The 20,619-nt window shown below is 38.0% G+C and overlaps 1 protein-coding gene and 1 long non-coding RNA gene across 2 annotated transcripts in view; both read right to left on the bottom strand.

Moving 5' to 3' along the window:
* LOC135847388 (inactive dipeptidyl peptidase 10-like) overlaps positions 1–20,619 on the bottom strand; it is a 601,135-nt gene that overhangs the window by 264,336 nt on the left and 316,180 nt on the right. The gene's annotated exons all lie outside the window — the stretch shown is intronic.
* On the bottom strand, positions 15,675–17,410 carry LOC135847310 (uncharacterized). Its single transcript, XR_010559145.1, has 2 exons — positions 16,239–17,410; positions 15,675–16,072 (listed from the first exon to the last, which is right to left on the bottom strand). It is a non-coding gene; the product is annotated as an uncharacterized LOC135847310 (long non-coding RNA).

Genomic DNA, 20,619 nt, shown 5'->3' with positions numbered 1-20,619 from the left:
TCACTGCAAATAAACAAAATGGTAAATAAATTTCGATGAAAATTTCCAGAAATTGTGTTAAAATGGGTTAAACATATTTTGCTAAAATGATAAAAAGACACGAGAAAAAAATAGGAAAAAACGTTGACATGCCTGAATAGAAATTTCATACTTGAAACATCATCAAAACTTGAAAATATTCGTATATGAAATTAATAGAATTATTGAAGATCACCAAACTGTACTTAATGGAATATCAGTTGGCAGAATTTAACCAAATTTATCAGAAATTACACATTTTTTTCGCAGGCTCTTTGAACTCACTTTTCATATACAGTAAAATGGTTCTTCTGAGTACTTTTTTCAGACAGCCCTAAATTGTACTTTCAATTTTCATCCATGCAATTTTTGCTAAATTTGACTGAAATTTCATCATGTACCTTTTGAAATTCTTTTTTCGATGATTTTGAATTTTTCTCCCAATTCTCTACAGGAAAAGGAAGGTATTTCGTCTGGAAGAACAATTTTTGAACTGGACAAAACTAAATCGAAATAAAACATGCAAAAATACATTACAAGTCACAATTTCAAGTAGGTAGGTACTGAGGTTCATTTTTCGATTTTTTGTGAATCAAAAAAAATTAAAAACCGGTCAAAAATAGGGAAAATCAAAATTTTATCAAAAACATCTAGAAACTTTTAATTCCTCAAATCGATTGGAAATGGTTTCGATCAGTTTTGAGCAGTTCTGAAGTCTTCAGCAGATTTTTGAAAGTTGAAATTTCCACAAAAATTCATCTCAATGAAGTTGAAAAGTTTCAAACAAGACGTATATACCCGTTCGAAACCGTTCATTTTTCGAATTCAATTTCAAAACCGCTGGAGAAATACAATCGATTTTGAAAAAATGTTGTGAAATCGATCGAAAGTGATTTTGACAATTTTTATGCCATCTTTTTAAAAATCCAAAATTTCCAATTCCAAAATACAGCTGGCAGCTCTGAAAAGGCTTGAAATATGTACTACTAATAGACTTGGCATGTTGAGAAATTAGGGTAAAAAGTAAATTTTAGCTTTCCAACTTCATTTGGCAAAATTTTGTGAAAATTTCACTTTCCAAAAATATACTGGAAGCTTCGAAACTGCTTAAAACGGTTCGAAACTATTTCCAGCCTGTTTAGAAAGTCGAAAATATTTTCTTATTTAAACTTTGTAATAAGCATTTTGATTTTTTCCATTTTTGGCGATTTGATTTTCAAAAATTCAACAGAAATCGGAAAATGCACTTTTGTACCTGAATTTTGCTGGTGATGTATTTTTGCAAGGTCTTTCGATTTAGTTTTGTCTGGTTCAAATATTATCCCACCATTTGGGACACCTCTTTTGTCAGATGGCGGAATTTGTTAGTGGTTTTGGGCCAATATGTGTACTTGGTTGAATTCATCTCCGATGTTCATTTGCAACCCCCCCCCCTCGAGTTTGAAACTGCAACAAGAGGTGCTCCTTACAGAGAAGAGTTTTTCAACTTTTTGGTTGACCCATTCAATTCTTTTTTTTAAAATTTAGGTGAATGCTATTTAATTGCAAAATAAAATACAAAAATTGTAAGATCTGCTTGCAATTAATTTTATAAACTAAATTTCACGTCATTATATACTGAATAATGAAAAATTGAACAGGAAAAAACCCCTTCTCACTCAAGGAAGTCAGAGTAAAACGTGCTCTTGACACGTTAAATTACGCAGGCAGGTGTACCTATGTAACTTACACCTCTTGAAACGGTTCATTATTGCAATAAAAGGTTTAAATTATATTCATATCGAGACAATACGAGTAGGTAGCAACGCTTATACTAAGATAACACGACTTGCAGAACACTAAATCATCTCGCGAAACAATGTTTCACCCTGTTTATTTACGACTATTAAAAAATTATATGTACCTTCACAAAATGCAACACCAGCACGATTCATCCTTTACCCCTACGAATTTGTCGGGCGGAAGCTGTTAAACTTTTAATAATTATGCAGACCTAATCGTATAAGGTGGGTTGGAGGGGTTGAAAGTTATATATTTAAACACGTCTAAAGCTACCTATTTGGATTCGTATGTTTGTATTTCGAGCTTATATTTTATTTCTAAACTTATGTTTTGTTTTTGTTTTATGTAGGTATTTTTCAGAACGAAATAAAAATAAATTAAGGATGTATAAGTAATAGCTGGAGCAAGATTCCGGTTCTGTTGGCAACTTTCAAAAAAACATGGTCGTGTAGAAGAAAAAGTAGATATATACACCAAGTATTATGCTGGGGATTTTGAAGTTTTCGAGATTTATTCGGAGCACCCATAGATAGGCTAATGGTTGTCAATTTTGCAAAAGTAATAAAAAAGTCAAAAGTTTAGAAAGAGTTGTTGTTGATTTAAAGAAGGAACTTTAATTATGATAATTCAACAATGCTGAAAAAATATTTTGAAGTTATCGATGAAAACATGAAATCCAATTCTGAAAATTTGAAGAAAAAAAATGTGTTCTGAACCTTCCCCCTCCCCTTGCTTTTTTTACTCTTCAGATATAAACTTTTTCGAAAAATCCTGTCCCCTTTTTTTTACATCAAATCAATACGGTAGGCTACATTATTACACACTTGTTCATCCAAAACATGAAACTTCAAACCGAAACAAGCTCGGACACAGTCTGGGTCTTTTTATTGGAAAACTTTTCGAAAAATCTCATTTCCCAACCATCCACAGCTCGAATGCGAAAAAAAAATGCTCGTATAATTTGGCAGCAGCAGCGTTACTAAAAAAAAAAAAAAACAAAAATGTAAATAAACGTCGTCTCTGTTTCAACTTTGCGGTGGTGGATGTTTTCTTGTATATTCGTTTTTATATTTGCTATCTAACTCGGTTCTGAACACAATCGACGTGAAAACTAACGCAACAACATTAGTTTGCAACAACGCCTTTATCCTCTCTCATCGTCGTGTGCAAGTCTCGCACAAACTTTAATCTTATTTGCACGACGACGTGATGTTTACTTAAAATACCAAAAGCTTTGGTTTTTTATCCCCTTCATCGTCTGAAATTTTTTCAGTCCTGAGTGGAAATGTACGCATATTAGAAACTAATAAAAACTCGTCGAGTCGACTCTTATGCCCCTTCCCTGTGTATCTTCGATGCTGCTGTCCCTGTCCTTCTTTATAGTATAAAACGAAAATACTTGAAAAATGTAGAACGAATTCGCTGAAGCGAGTATAACGTAAAGAGAGTCGTTTCGATTATAATTCTTCGCAGGGGAAAAACATCGTATAATATAAGTTTCGCATTGACGGGAAAACAGGGGTGAATTTTTTTCTATATACGTTCGATTCTCTCACGACATTTATTCGTATAATTTACCGCGTATTTATTTTTAGCTGACTGTATGATTTTTCATAACACAACTCTCGAACAATATAAAAACTCGACGAAAATAATCCGCATACCTACCGCACTGGGCTGTATTTTTTTCTCATCTCGAGGTCACCTGAATACTGAAAAGGAAAAGGAAACCCTGGAAAAAAATTTATTTCGGGAAATTAGCATTTTAAAAGCATCGCAACCGAAATTTTCACAAAGGTGGGACAGGTTTTTAGAACAATTGTCAAATTGAAATGGGTATACCAACGATACAGGAAGACGCTTTGTAGTCGCACAAACTATACGAGTATCTCTCCAAAATATAAAGGATGCCGATAATAAAGAATTTTCATATATCAAAATACATATATACACGCACCATGGCTGGAGACACGTTGTCGAATAGATGATTTGAATAAAATAAACATGAAAAACGCTATATCGAACAGTTTTCCGCAGCTATAGTCGATGAAATATATGACGTGTTAGAAGCACCACCATATAAGAGCATAAAGTGTGGAATTGAATCTGTTAGCGAGCGCTTCTTATAAATACGAGTATACAGGGTGATTCGTAAATGATCTGGGAGGGTTTCTTTCCTTTCCTTTTTTTTGAAGGAGCAATAAATGGACAATTTATCGTATAAGCAATGTAAAGTGGTTTAGGTGTATAAAAGGGTTTTTGACACATATTTTGAAATATGAAAAGTTGATTTTTTTTCAATTTGACTATATTTGAATGATCTTGATCTCAGGAAAACTTTGAAGAGCGTCAACAATTTTCACACTTTGAAAAATTATCGACGTTGGATTATTCTTCAACACTCTAAATTTTTTTTGGACTAGACAAGAGGAATTTGAAAGGGTATCCAAAAATATGCCACAAGGCCAAATTTCAGATGCTGAATTTCATTTCTCCTTTCATAAAGAATTTTTGAGAATTCAAATTTGGCTCATTCTGGATAAAAAAATCAAAATTTCATCAAATTGAGATAAAAAATTTGAATTTGGTTCAATAGATAGGTATACTCTATTACATATTTTTCTGCAGAGTTGATTGGTAATGGTTTTGAGCTGTTCCAGAGCCTCTGAGGATTATTAGATTTTCAAGTTCTTGAAAGATTGTCATAAAAAGAACCAAAATGAAATTGGCACTTATAAAATGAGATAGACTTGTGATCCTTTTTGATTGATTTTTTTGCACAAATTATTCATAAAAATCTATTTTAGTCGTTTCAAATCCATACTTTAATTATTTTTTTCAAAATCTGTAAAATAAAAAAATCTGCAGGCTTCGGAACGGTCCAAAACCATTAACTGGTGTGGAAATAATTTAGCTAAATTCTAGATTTCTTCCTCAATTTTCTACAACATTTTTCCAAAAATTAAAAAATTAAGTAAAAGATTCAAATCATGTCCAAAACATTTCCATTGAAACCTTTTTTCAAGAAAACTCCCTCATCAATTTTTCAAACAATATTTATTCCTTTGCATGTATGAACACCCCCCTCCCATTCAAAAAATTAACAAAAACCAAAAAATTGAATTTTTGTAAATTTTTTGTTCCTATAGTGTCTTTTAAAAAAAATCTTATTTCGCCTAAAACAATATTTTTGATATTTTTTTTCATTTTTTAAAAACTTTGGCAGCTCCATACAAAGGAATTGATGTTATGGGGGGAGGGGGGGGTGAGGAAGGTTTTCCTTGAAAATGGGGTTCTGTTGACAGGATTCTTACCAGAAATGAAATTTTTAATTGTTAGACGGATATGCCTTAATGGTAACACGTATGTGTATAAACAGGTAATTTAACCCTTCCAGCACCGTTCGGTGATGTGGTTGGTAACAATGAGTGGTCAAGGTGTCAAATGAGCCTTCCAGCTTCTTTGGCAACTGGACCAACTCGTAGTTCGTTTTCGTGAAGCAAGCGAGTTGCCAAGATAATATGTCCTTAATTCTTTAGAGCTCCGGCCCTAGGTTTAAAGTGTTTTTGTATATTTTATAATTTAGTAATAATTTAGTAGTGTTAACGTAATTTGTAATTCCCCCCGAATAATCGTTGTATTGAACCCTTTGAAGTGCTCCGAGTCGGTTTTAAGTTGTCTTTATTGACAAATACATTCGTTTACACGAACTTTGCGTATGATAATTTATTGTGTTCGGTAGTGTACTGTAAAACCCATAGCCGAGGTAAGTAATTAGCTTTATTACGATTACACCAGTGCATTTTCCGTCACTCATTACCTATTTAATAGGTAATTACTGAGTAGGTATCGAATATACGTACGTATATTTAGTAGGTACCTACAACACAATATTATTTTATCATTGGCGCCTCAACGCAAATCTTTATTGCATGCAAAGTGAGCTTGATTTTCCTTACGGAAAAACGCGCCTAATATACAGTTAGCTACTGTAATCTGTTTAAAGTTAATTAATTTGTGCTTCGCTTCCGCTTTCGGATAACAAATACCTGTGTAGGTATTTGTATATTTGTAAACGTGTGCAATTAGGTGTGAAAAAAGGCGCGAACGCGTCTACATACTTAGTTGACCTCGTCACGCTTGATCTCAGAGGGGAACCTCTGTACAACGTCCGAGGCGCGAAACTTGTCCCAGACAGAACAACTATATCTGCGGTGCGTGTGTGACTCATTCACGCATTTCTGCTGTCTGTCAACGCCTACTGTTTTACGAGCTAGTAATTTTATTTGTTTTAATACCCGTTCCAATATATCGCTCGTATGTCGGAACTTAAAGACAGACTAAGAAATAGGCCTAACAGACGAAGCCTAAACGAGAGAGATTTGCAAGGTCGCAAACCAAGCAACGTAGGTAGTAAAAAATCGTCGCGAAATCCATCATTAAACAACTTAGGTCCACTACACGAGATGAACGATTTTGGCGACGAAAGTCATGACCTTACCGCGAGTGACGGTGAGGTAATTAACCCTCCCACAATGCCGCCCGGCGATTTATCGTTCGATGTGGTTGCTGAAAGACTTACGTATACCTGGAACTATGTCGATGGTCGTTTTAAAAAGGTATTTAAAAAGCAAAAAGAGATGCAAAATAGGATCAATGAAATTGACGTTTCGTCACAACAGGCGAGCAATGCGGCGAATCGTGCATTATCAATGGCCGGAAAGGCCAATGACATAGCCAAAGCGAACCAGAAAGAGGTTGATAAAATCAACAAAGCATCTGCGGCATACGTCAAGAAAAATGACAGGTTCCAGGAAACCACCAATAAACTTATAAGTGATACAAATGATGAGATGCATCAATTATTTGATGACATACAAGAGCTGGATCACAAGCTTGAGGAACATGCAGAGGTATTGCAGGATGCAAATGCTACTACCGAACACCTTGCCAAAAAGGTCAATACCCTCGAACAACGTGTTAACAATGCTCCGAGCGGAGGAGGAGGTGGCGGGAACCGCCAACCTAATAAGATCGACGTGATGTTATTGAAAGCATCCAACATAGTATTTACGGAGCAAAATCGCTTGTTTCCACATGATTTCATTCAGAAATTTGAGCATTTTACAAATGCTACGAATGCTCCTGATGCGCATAAAGCACATGTGTTTACCACAGTGGTAGCTACGAACGATCGTGAGACCTGGATGACGACGTTATCGCCAGATGATACGTACGAACGTACAAAGGAGAGTTTTTTGAGATTCTATTGGAATGAACGTGCCCAAGATATGCTCGAACGAGCGTGCGACAATTTTGATTGCGCAAACAGCCTACAAGACGTAATTGGGCAATTAATTCGATTTACTATCGCGCTAAGCCATTCTGACCACCGTAGTACGTCCTACATAATCGATACGATCGCACATAAACTACCTGGTGCATACCAGATGCGAGTCGAAAAGAAAGGTCAAACAATAGAGCAATTTATTGAAAAGCTACGTGCGTTGAGTGAAATTAATATCGATTTTGCTAAACACAAGAAGGTAAGGATTATGCCGAACGTGCAATCCAAACCAACCCCCCAGTGGACGTTGCAACAACAGATGATTATGAGTGGGGTATGGCCCCCTCATGCTCCACCTACGATCCAAATGGGACCGATGGGACCGCTCCCTCCCACTCCTCCCCCATTAATGCAACATCCACTATTTTCAGCTCCAACAGTACCGCCGGTACGCCCGAATGCATTCCGGTATCCCCCATTAATTAGAGGCCAAGCCGCCGACGGCGCGTGTTCGAAGAATGGAGACGCGGACGCGGTAGCGGGGATTGGAATCTGCTTTGCACCAGATTCATTGAGAAATGTATCCGATCGGATATCACCTACTGAAGATTTCCAACTGTCGAATAATTTTGCTGAATTGTCAGCCATTATTCAAGCATTGGAAATTTTAAAATTTAATGACGTGAAAAAAGTTAAGCTTTTTTCAGATTCGAATTACGTCATTAAGGCTCTGAACCATACGGTTCACGTGTGGTTGAAAAACAAGTGGCTTAACGCCAGGAAAAAACCTGTCCACCACAAGAAGCTTTTTGAGCAAATTTTGGAATTGAAAAAATCGTTCGATTTCATTGAATTTCACCACGTCTACGCACGTAAATACGAATACACGAACGTGATAGCGGATCACTTGGCCAAAAAAGCTGTCTACACGATTGAACTGGCGAAATTCCAAATCGATAAAATGACTGACCGTCAAATAATTGAAACTTATATTCGGGAAAGAAGACGATTAAAAAAGATCGAAGAGGAGTACAAGTTCAACAAGGAGCACAAGGATCCAGACACGCTTAAGGAAGGAGATATGGTTTTGCTCACAAACCATAAATTGTCTAGTTCGGACAAGCAAACCGCGAAAAAATTGTACCAAAAGCGTATTGGTCCATTTAAGATTCTCAAACGAGCAGGTACCAACTCGTACCTACTTGAACCAACCGACGGTTCAAACGTGAATCGCATTGCGAACGTTAGACAACTTACGTTGTTTTTAAAAAAGGCCGAAATTTCAGAAATGGAAAAAGATCCCTGCCTACGTTCGTGGCTAGATAAACGTACGTTAGAGAAGAAAATTTCTGATTTTTTGAATGACCATAAAATTGAAACCAACAACGACGAATCATCAGAGGAGGATGAATTAGAAATGGTCGAAAAAATTCAAAAAATCAAGGTTCCAAGATCGGACAAAAATGATGAAAATACCAAAAACGCCACGAAGGTAATTTTATCAAAACTAGAAAAAATCGCGCGAGATCAAAGACAAGCCGCTCGAGCTAAGAAACGTTCGGAGTACCTAGCTAGTAAAGCTGGCACTAGTAGTGAAGAGCCAATATACGAAGAATTGGACACACCTGTGAAGAAGAAGAAAAAGAAGAAAAAGAAAAAGGAAAATACTTCGAACGAAGTACCTGTCATAGATCTAACCACGGATGACAAGGAGAAAGATGCTGCGAATGAAGAACCAAAGGAAAAGAAAACTCGAAGATCTGAACGTCTCGCAGCTACCGCCCTTCGAATGGGACAACGGTTAATTTTGAAAAAGAATGCCAAAACGGTAAACCAAATTAAAATGCTTGATAATGAACAAAAATTCTACGGCAAGTATTACGGTACTGATCCAGATCCAAAAACTGAATACGAAGATGACCGTTCGGTATCAGTTAGCGAAAGCGAAAGTGACTCGTCTGAATTGCCTTCGGACGAAGAAAACTCACTGGAATTCATATTAAATAATTCGCCAAACAACTCTGATACGGAGAAAAATGATAAGAAAGGTAAAAAAGCAAAATCGAAGATTAAAAAATTGGCGCTTTGGTTGATGGGTTCGAACAAAAAAGATTAGAATTAGCCAATTCAGCGACGCTCGTCGTCTTATCATTCGTATTCACCCGCACCCTCTCGCTACTTTTCGTACCGATCTCGTAAAATTCCAGGAAATTTTGCGAGAATCAGCCGTTCAGTTTTGGAAACATCACGCGTCATCTATCGATTGAAAGGCTATTATGTTGTGTAGATCAGTATCGAAAGGACGTAATTGTGCGTAACCAGAGCTAACGTGGCTATTTTTATTATTTAGCGCCTGATGCGGTGAAGTATAAGTTCGCGAGAAACCAGTACATGTGCGGTAATATAGTTTAATGTAAGATAAGTGCGTACGTATAATTATACAAGTACCTTACGGTGATAAAAAAACAGTGCTATTGGCAAATTCAACGATCGCAATGAATAACAATCGACCATTCCCATACCTGGCTCCCGCATTACGCAGACGTCGACCCTGGAACCTACGATTTGGGTATGTTACCGTTCGGATACGATTAAACGGAATGGTCCATGATCATATTATACCGGATGCGATTAGCGTTAACGTACGAGCTAGAGGACGAGCTTGCACAAGGAGATTTTCCCGAATTGATCTACGAAACATGATCCGCGAGCTGTTTCATCAAGATCTATTGTTCGATTTTGACTATAATCCAATAGAACTAATCATCATGGAGATTCACAATTTCTACTTCGCGAATGGTGATCGATTATTGGTAATTCGCAGAGAAAGCCGTACGGCACGGGTACGCATACCCATAGCAGTCGTCGATGACTTCCTCGATACTTTCGGCTTTATCCCGGCGGAATTTATGTAAGTTTTAAGATGTTTAGATTAAGTAGGATACGTACGTACCACCTAGTATTAAGTCAAGATGTACCTGATTTCTGATTTCTTTCGATTTTTCGTTTCGAATAAAATAATTAATGTACATACGTATAGACTTCTTTATTTTACTTAAAGTACAATAAATGAACAAATTGACACACGTACAAAGCCAGAGAATAACTACTGTATCAGGTAAGTGAAATTGATTCTCTTGAATATCGCAATCGTGAAATATCACATCACTCTAGATCGGAGAATATTTTGCTAAGCAAAATTCGAATGTGCGTTCGTACGATTATCAAACCAAAATTTTGATAAATCAACCAATGTGCCAGTAGTTCGATTAAGTGCGTTCTCGCAAAGCATAATATTTCAAGCGTATAAGGGAGGCAGCGTGCGTATATCGAGTACTGTAAATTGATGTAAAGTGATCGCGTTTATAATATTACCGTACGGTTAATTTACGAGTGTTTTGCTACGCAATCTTTCTACGTTCGTATGATGGCTCAGGAACCGATTTTCCCCGGATTAGATCCGGCGCTTGCGGCCATTCGACCGCCAGAAATGCGACCACCATTCCGATCGATCTTCTTACAATTCCAGCGACCTCGACACGCAGTACGACGACGCCCGCGTATCGTAGTAACAGTCGCTGCCAATGAGCGGAATATAATACGATTCCTCCATATCAACGACTTCGACCAACGGCTAAATGAGCTAATTTTTCAAAATCTTACAGATTTCGCGCACGGAAACTCAGCAATCGTTATCGAATTTCACCAACATTTTAATGAAGAAGGTGCGCAGCTGATCATTGCGAGGCGAAGAGATCGTACGACAAGGGTATATCGACCAATGGCGATCATAGACGAGTTTCTGCAGCTATTAAGATTAAATTACGCGGATTTTGCGTAAAATTCGAAGTTTTATAGACTCGAAAAAGTAAGAACTCGTCCGGTAACTCTTATATAGGTAACTTGTACCTCGGTATTTAATTTTAAGATGTAAAATTTCTCAACGAATAAAACTGTACGGTTAGTCCAGCGATATACGTGTACGTATTATTTGTCCATGCCTACCAGGGCAAAATAAATAGGAACTATGTTCGAACAAATAGGTAAAAGCCTAAATAAGAATCAACAAAATTATAGGAAGGGCAAACGTGGCAACAGGGGATAAAATTAACAAACTAAAAAATGAGTAAAAATTTAACGAAATGCTTCGAATAGAATATCACCAACGTGATAAGAGTTTAAAAATAAACTTGGTAACTATTATCTGAACAGATATGGGTAAATATCAATTGTATTGAAACATTTTTCTCTACAGGTGGTATCACAGTTATGATACGAACGCAAGATGCACCTATGTGCAAATAACCGAAAGGTAAGTACTTTACAATTATACCTAGTTCGGGAAAATACGTAGAAACGAATGATTGAAAAATCTATACATGTACGAAAACGTACACATTTTTTGATTTACTATTTTAAAAACCTGAAACGCTCGTTCCGCCCCACACTAACCTACTCACACCTCACTCAAATTACTCGTACAGTTTCACTCCTGAAAACACATAAAACATCGTATATTTGAGACAGAAATAGGTGAGTTGAGTAGAGAAGGCGAAGAAATAGGTAGGTACCTACTTGCCTTGAAATAATACATAAGAAATGCCAGTTAGAAACGTACGTTTATTTTTTCTAACTCCACGCCCACCGGAGTGACTAATTACCATAAAAAGGTTCATTTTTTGCTGCAAATTACTCAAACACTCATCGTACGATGAATACGAACCTTTTTCGGTAACAATTCATCGACCATTAAAATGGTAATTAATGCATCGTTCGATGCCCTGCTAAGTGAAAAACAACCACGTGCGTTGAACCAAACATGTTTTTCTACACACGTGATAGTAGCAAATAGGTTCGTACGAACAATACAGCACATCTCAGGGCTAAAATTTCAAGGCTAAAATTACAATCAAATTCCTGTCAAAGGACCAAATATTCACTAGCGTGACAACTACAGATTTATTACCTATAAAAAATCAACTCGAAACCGAATAAGATGTCCAAAAGACCGCTTTCTAGTGCGTAATAAAATGAAACAATACGCACATAGCACGAACGTGCTTCTTCTGCTTTTCGTAGAAATTTGACTACGCCGCTTGGTCGCCACCAACCAGTCACATAAGGGAGGGAGAAGGGCAGTTTTTGCGTTAGCAGCTCATTTTTGTCTACTGATATGATTATTCTCTTCTAGTCGCTCGTGTTATCATCATGCTTACGCTGGAAGAATGCGAAACGTTATCGCGCATTTTACTGATAATCAAAGAAATACTTGCTCTCGTTCGAGAGATGCTTTCCACCCTCCTCTAAATTATATTTATACAAAAAAGGCATCGAGCGACGCGCGCAGACGGATTCGAATTACTATCTATTGCACATATTGTAATCGGTTCCATTATATTCCTGTCTACCGCCCGGCTACAGTTCGATCTTTACGTTTTTGAAATTATCATTGTATTTTTGATGTATGTTATTATCGTGTGTGAACGTTTTGCGAAGTATCAGTGTTCGATGAATCGAGTATATTATTACCATTCTTGTAAATTGCGCGAATAATATGAATTTTTTGTGCGTACATTACGGGTTATATGTGTAAATACTGCGAGTACGATAATCCTCTAGTGTCGGTGTGTCGCGAATTATATATCTACGAACGCAGAGTGTTCGACATCTCGGGTACGTGTGTACGATTCGTGGAAAAACTTTACCGATCGCGAGTGAATTCAACCATGGCCGACGACCAAATTACGGTAATCTTGTGCTCAAAATGTCACAAACCGATTTTCGACCCAAACCAACGAGTAAGTCATGATAATTTACCGACGCTGGCCGCCACGCACTGCCACGCTTTTCACCCGTTTTGCCTTAGCCAAATGCGAGGTGAGTCTATGGCTTCCGACGAAAATGGCAATTTTGTATTATGCCCAGAGCTGAATTGTAACCGAGCGATAAGGCCACTCGACGCGAACTTCATTAGTCCGGCAACCGATCAAATCGCCGCAGCTCCAATTGCCCGTCCGGACCCACAAATTGAACTCGACGCGGCCCGCCAGCGAATTTCGAGGTATGAATACATCATGGAAAATTATCGCGAATCGGTGCAAGATAGAGATGCGACGATTCGCCGCTTACAAAATCAATTGCAGCACCAGCGAGAAGTCAATCGCCAACTACGTAACGAGAACGCTACGCTCGTAAATCGTAACCAAGCTACCAGGCCGCCGCGAGTCAATGTAGCCAGTCGCAATATGCCTAATCGTAACGCAGCTGTTACTAGTACCACCGATCAGCGACGTGTATCCACGACTTCGACGACTTCGACGAATACCGATACGACTCCGGCAAATACCGCTACAAACGCTACAACTTCGACGACCAACGCCACGAACGTGACACCGCCGACACCTGGTACGTCTTCTGGAAACGTAGCGACCGTACGGCCTTTCGATAATGCTACGTCTCACCGCCGACCTACGAATTCGCACGCTGCTGCCGCACTGTCCAACTACGAATACGATACGCCGATGCGAGATCTACCCCAATATAATGCAGATGGATCGATCGCAACCATGGGCTTCCGACCCCTTCGATCTGGTCCAGCGCCAAGCAACGACAGATACGAGGCGATTCCACCTACCGCACGCAATCCAACGAGCAAATTCATCACCGAGCCTGCGAAACCTGCAGAGAAACAAAGACCGCACTGCATGGCCAATCTTTCGAAAAGCCACAATCGTTTCTACAAAAAATTCAAGATCGACTCCAAAATGCTCAAGCCGTTCTATCCGCTCAACGCCCTACCTCACGAGTTTACGACACTTGGCGTATTCGTCGGCGAAAATGACGCGAGATCGGCGGTCGCCGCACAAGACGTGTTATTGGCTGGTGATGGATTTGTGCTAGGTGTAGCTGAATGGATTATGTACCAACGCGATATACGCGAATACATGCATCCCGGTCTGTATGGACGCGAGATTCGTATTCGAGAATTCATCAGCACGCTCGCAAGTTTCAAACGGTTACCGCCTCGCCTCATCATCTCCATTGGTAATCTTGATGCGTTCGATAATTTCGACAGCGAAGAATTCAAAGAACTATTTCGCAGATTAATCAAGATTTGCCGCGACCGCGGAGTGCGTGAAATTTATGCTGTGCCAATTATTCAACACGCGGAGCAAGATGAAACTGTATACGCTTCGGTCATGTCAGTGTTTGAGGTGAACTACAGCACCATGCTCGGCGGACGCTACGCATTGATCGACCCTTATCCGTGGTTCGTGAACTACACCCCGACAGTAGGTGAACGACCTCCCATGTACACAATACAGGAACATGAGGAGTTCGCGGTATGGATACGGCACACGTTCATTCCGCCGACCAACGATGCCAGCGAGGCAATACGTCAACGGTATCGAGAACCCGAAAATCTTCTTCGCAACCCGACGGCAGAATCGCAATCCGAAAATGAATCTTCGTCGACGACTGACAACCGCCAGCTGACGCATGGCCCAGCTTCGACGTCGCGCGACGCTCAGCCGCACCAGGCCGTCCACGATTTGACTGAAGACGATGCCCAACCTGGCCCATCGACGAAAGCCGCACACACCGAGAGTTGGGTAAACCTTACCGCCGGCCAAGACTCCGAAAACCGTACCAACGACGACGTTTCAACGGCCGAAGAAAAAATCGACGAAAGCGAAGGTTTTTCAGGCGTTCGAGCGAACGAACAGGAAACACGGCCACCAACGCCTCAGCCGGATAACAACGACGATGCCGATAACGATTCCGTCGATTCCAAACTCCATATTGACGAAGACATGAAATCGTTATCCACCACGGTTTCAGATCTGAGCGACGATGAAAATCAGCAAGCTGAGAATACTGGAAAAACCGACGGCGATGCGACAACCGCTCCAAATCTAACCACGGACGAAGAAATGCTCGAATAAGGTTCGTTTGTACAATTTATCAATTTCAAACTAACAGCATGATATTGACGTACGTCATTGTTATTGCTTACGTTTGCATGGTACTATGAAGCTCCTGCTGGAAAAATGTAGACCAGAAACAAAATTGAAAAAGAGGAATTATCCCATTTCTATTCAAAATCAATACTCGTACGAGTAATTTTGCATCGATCTTTTGGTAATAAATTTTAAAAAATTTTGGCAAATAATAACTCTTATCGATGCGACATGTCCTATTAATTAATCAAAATCTCTATCGTTCAGTTTGAAATTGATAAATTCATCGTCGTGTTCGTGAATAACCCCAATTATGACGTATAGACTTTGTCTAAAATTCTCTCGATTCGTGACCTATGTAAATATTTTATACCGATCCATGAATTTTTACTTTGTTATGTAGTTGTTTGAGTTAAAATTAAGCAAAATCAAGATTTTTTTTTTTTTTTTTGGAGAGGTTATTACTTTGGCATTAGTTGTAAGGCGTACGTATGTACCACATTTAGAGTCTTAGGACTAAAAATAACCTCGAAGATTTGTTTATTGTTTTTCAACAAGTATTACCCATTTTTATTTTTTTTATATTTTTTTTTCTTTTTAGTATCATGTTATGTTTGTACTTTACGTTTATAATTTTTCTACACGTTCGAGGTGGTATAACAGTTCGTGTATGAATTCAGTGATTTTTTTTTTTTTTTACGCTATGTCTACGTAAGTAGCATTTCTTTGTCTTAACGACCTTATTTTTTATCGTTGATTATTTTCCCTATATTTAATTTCAAAGACTGAAAGTTTAAGACTGAGTGTCTAAATTAGTTAACGAAATAGTATTGATATTTATTTTTATTTTTTTTCAATAAACAATAATCAATATCCTATAATGCATGTTGTAACTCAAATACAAATAAAAGTACAAACTTATTCTTAAATTTGCACACTTTTCTTTCTACAACTTGCACTTATTTACTAAGAATATTTACGACGATAAATAGAACCGGCTCGGAGGCGCTAATGACCCATAAACCTGAAACATAAAAATAGAAACAATTGTGTTAGTATACAAGGTGTATAATTACGAGCCTAGTTTAAATCCAAATTTAGTATTTTTTTTTTTTTGTTTATTTTATTTTTGATTATTATTCACAGTAGTTACATCGAAATAATAGCAACAGTTGGTAACCGGTTCTCACCTGTTTTGGACATGTTGACTTGGACATCGAACTCGCAGCTACGTACGTAGCTCTTATTCGCTTCATCGTTCAGAGCTCAGGCGGCTTATCTTCAATCGATCCATATTCTCACCTTTTTGGACGGATATCTGAAACAAAAAAGGATCATATTATTGCTAACTGGCAACTTTTTCGATGTCGTGTATCCTAGGCTAGAGCTAGGTAGTTACGTGTATTTGTTGAGTACATTGTATTTCGAGTGATCGATCTCTGGTGGCTCAGTGGGTCACGTACGCGCCTGCTTCAACACCTAGGGTGCGCTGTGGTTCCAAATTTGAGAATTTTCTTCTTTCTTCTCTGCTCACCAATTTCTCATCCGAGAAACTCATGGGGGGCAGCAGGGTCCGTACGGACAGTGTTATCATTAAGTCATGTCTATGTCTCACACCGTGATTTCCTCTGCTGGGAACTTAGCTCGCTGAGTCATAGCTGAGTAAACCTCGGAGGGCATATGTTAGACGGATATGCCTTAATGGTAACACGTATGTGTATAAACAGGTAATTTAACCCTTCCAGCACCGTTCGGTGATGTGGTTGGTAACAATGAGTGGTCAAGGTGTCAAATGAGCCTTCCAGCTTCTTTGGCAACTGGACCAACTCGTAGTTCGTTTTCGTGAAGCAAGCGAGTTGCCAAGATAATATGTCCTTAATTCTTTAGAGCTCCGGCCCTAGGTTTAAAGTGTTTTTGTATATTTTATAATTTAGTAATAATTTAGTAGTGTTAACGTAATTTGTAATTCCCCCCGAATAATCGTTGTATTGAACCCTTTGAAGTGCTCCGAGTCGGTTTTAAGTTGTCTTTATTGACAAATACATTCGTTTACACGAACTTTGCGTATGATAATTTATTGTGTTCGGTAGTGTACTGTAAAACCCATAGCCGAGGTAAGTAATTAGCTTTATTACGATTACACCAGTGCATTTTCCGTCACTCATTACCTATTTAATAGGTAATTACTGAGTAGGTATCGAATATACGTACGTATATTTAGTAGGTACCTACAACACAATATTATTTTATCATAATGACTTTGATTTGCCTATTTAATTTTTAATTTAGTTTTTCCTACTTTGAAAGAAGTGGAGAGGGGAGCACACAAAGGTACTAAAACAGCTTGAGAGACTGGAGGAAGCGCTTTTTTTTAGAAAGAGGAGCTAAGTATACTTAAAAAAATTCTGTAACAAAAATGGAAAAATTTTGAGCAAATCGATTTTTTAACATTTTTTGATGTTTTCAGCTTGAGGAGGGGTGGGGGTGATTTCCAGTGCAATTCAGTTTTAATTTGAGGGTTAACATTTTGAGAGATCTTACTTCCTTGAAAACTAACAATTATTGCGTGGTGTGAGAAAAAAACGTATTCACAAATAGGAAATAAGAGCCACTGTAGAGCAAAAAACAGCTGACAATTCTAAAAAAATCTTAAAACGTCATTTTATGACTTTAATTAATTTGCATATTCAAAATATGCAGTTTTCCAACCATTATTTGTCTACCAAACGCAAGTTGGCAACATGGCTAACCAATACGTTAATAAATTTGCATACACAGTGCGCCGTAATTTTGGAATTTCGTGATTTTCTGAAGGCGTTAATAAAATTGCATAACCAGTTCGCCGTATTTTTGTGATTCTATGTACCAAGCCAACTACGTACTGAGGTTATATTTTACCTTTGAATTACTTAATAATGAAATGCGAGTCCTGCCACTCCAAATGGGCGATGTTAGAAGGTTCATGAATTGATCGATCATCGATTCATCGCCCTCCTCCCCCCTCATGAAAATTAATTTTTTCGATCTTTACAGCATCGATCTAAAGGTGACTGATTTTATTGGAACTCCAAAGTTGATTTTTGAGAATAACCATGAAGAATGATTACATTGGAATTTGTTTTTAATTTTGACTCCTCTCCCCCCCCGAATCTACCATAGTGATATGAAAAATAAAAAAATGTTCATGCCCTAATTTTAAAAAAAAAATTCTTTCTAAAAATATACAAAAAATAATAATGAATCAGGTCTCTAAAATCATTTTTTTCAAAAATGATTAGAATCAACAGACGGGAAAAATCTGTCAAGGAGTTTTCAAATAATGGAAAAATTAGTTAGGGTTTAATTTTACCTCTCTTTCTATAAACTTAATTTCAAAAAAGGGATATAGGTGATCACTTCTCATCTTAACCTCCCTCTCCCCCACCAGTGCTCTAAAATATTTTCAAATACTATAAAATTGAATAGGTACCTCTACCTACCTATATACCTATCTACGAAATATATTTTAGATATATCTAAAATATAGCACTGAGGGGCTCTCTCTTTCTGGTATCCTTTCACCCGATTTGAAAAAAATCAAAATATTTTGAAAATGTGACGTAACAAGTCATTTTTATTATTTAGAACGTAAAGAGTTCGAAAATTATCTTTTTTTTTTGGATTTGAGCTATTGGTTATAGGCATGCCTTTTTTTGTATTTCCTTCCTGAGAGGGGGGGCGCTAAATTGAAGTTGTAAGTCCCTAATTTTCATACTCCTCCCTCCTGTCACTGTGTTTTGATAAAAAATTGAAGTACTTACCTAAATTAATTTTTTATAGGTAATTGAAAAAATATTTTTGGAAGCATAAAAAAGTAACTTTTGTTTCAATTTAAGTAAGTACAAGGTAAGTAGAGTAGGTACTAAGGTGCAAACTTGGATGCATTTTAGATTTAGAGCAATTTCCAAAATTTTTATCAAATTTTCGTCGTAACTCTGATCTTGTTCTCACACTTTACTATTCTGATTCGTGGCTAAATGAAAAAAAATTTTGATCACCTTTTTTTTGCCCTTCAAGTAAGTAATGATGTTCCATTATTCAAAAATTACAATGTGGCAACCTTGATAGATTTTACTTAATATGTACCTATTTAAATAATTTTGACCGAAAAAAAAAATTTATTTTGAAAAAGTGTTGGCAAAATTGGTCTTGTAACCGTAACGTATCGAAAAGTGTTCGGTAACTTTTGTTCTTTTATTTAAAATAAAATTAAGTTTCGTTTACGTAAAATCGCGTAATATTAATACGTGGTTATTTAGTCGAGTTAAAATGTTCTAAATTTCGTGAGAAATCATTGGCTGTTAAATAGGTATTCGTTTATTCGTTGTAATCGTTATGTTTCGTAAATTGTCGCGTTAATATTGATTTTATCTTCGTTATGTAAAGAGCTTTTGCTCAAAGTTTCTTGTTTTCGAGTAGGTTTATTGATCTGTTTGGGTCAATGACCGAATAAAATAAATATTTTTATTTTATTGAAGTTGTTATGTTAGTCGAATTGTACGACGAAATTAATATTCTTGAGTCAGGTTTATCGATTTGTTCGATTCTCCGTACATGGTAGCGTAGAGCGTAGTTCGTGAAAGCTCTGTTTCGCAATTCGACGTCCTGTGTGGAATTTTCTGGCTTGTGTAGCTTCAGCGTATTGGTTCGTGTAGTGTTCGACGAAGTAAATGTCGACAGTCCTGTCCTATTTGCGGTCAGGAAAATCGGTCAACGTAGACGACGACGATAGTAGTTCGGATAAGCGTAAATCGAGCGCCGAGTTTCGTGGTTTTTCTGAAAAAGAAAAACCAGAACAAAGTATACCGAAGTCGAAAGGTAAAAGTAAAGTAACGTTACAGCACGTATCTGAGTCAGCAGGTGATACCGAAGCTGGTACGAGTTCTGCGGGTTCCGGTGATATTTCCAACGATCCGTCGATCCCTGTTGATCCCGTTCCTCCTCCGTCTAATCCGTCATCCGGTCCTCCACCTCCTCCACCTCCTGGTCCATCCGACGACGAGTCCGAAGGTAGTGAAAGTAGCGACGACGAGTCCGACGACGTAGCTGTAGAATCCGATTCGAGTAGTTCGTCGAGTGAAAATATGTTCGGTGCCGGTGATAATCGTGTAATGGAGTCGATGATCTTTCGCGGTACGGGTTTCGTCTCCTGGAAGAGAAAAATAAAGGTCATTTTGTCGGCCAAAGGACTTCAAACCGCGATTCTCCAAGTAAATTCGTTATCGCCGCGTAAAAAAGCGAAAGCTCTCGAAATTTTAATTAGGCACGTAGCTGAGAACGTTTTCCGACTGGTCAAGGAGACAGAGGATCCGTACGTATTCTGGACGGAGCTCAACTCCTTGTACCAGGCGGAAAACCAAGCAGCAATTATCGACTGCGGAACCCGTATTTCGAAGATTGTCATCGATATGTACAAAAGTCCGAAGGAGTTCCTAGAGGCATTTTATACGCTAGTCAACGATATGGAGAGTCTGGACGTGAAATTGACTCTGTCTGAAGTCTATACGTATCTGATCAATGCGTTAGGCAATT

Source organism: Planococcus citri, chromosome 1 (genome assembly GCF_950023065.1).
Source record: "Planococcus citri chromosome 1, ihPlaCitr1.1, whole genome shotgun sequence".
Classification (NCBI taxonomy): Eukaryota; Metazoa; Arthropoda; class Insecta; order Hemiptera; family Pseudococcidae; genus Planococcus; species Planococcus citri.
The sequence above is the reverse complement of the archived record's forward strand: the minus strand, read 5'-3'. Positions and strand labels throughout refer to the sequence as shown.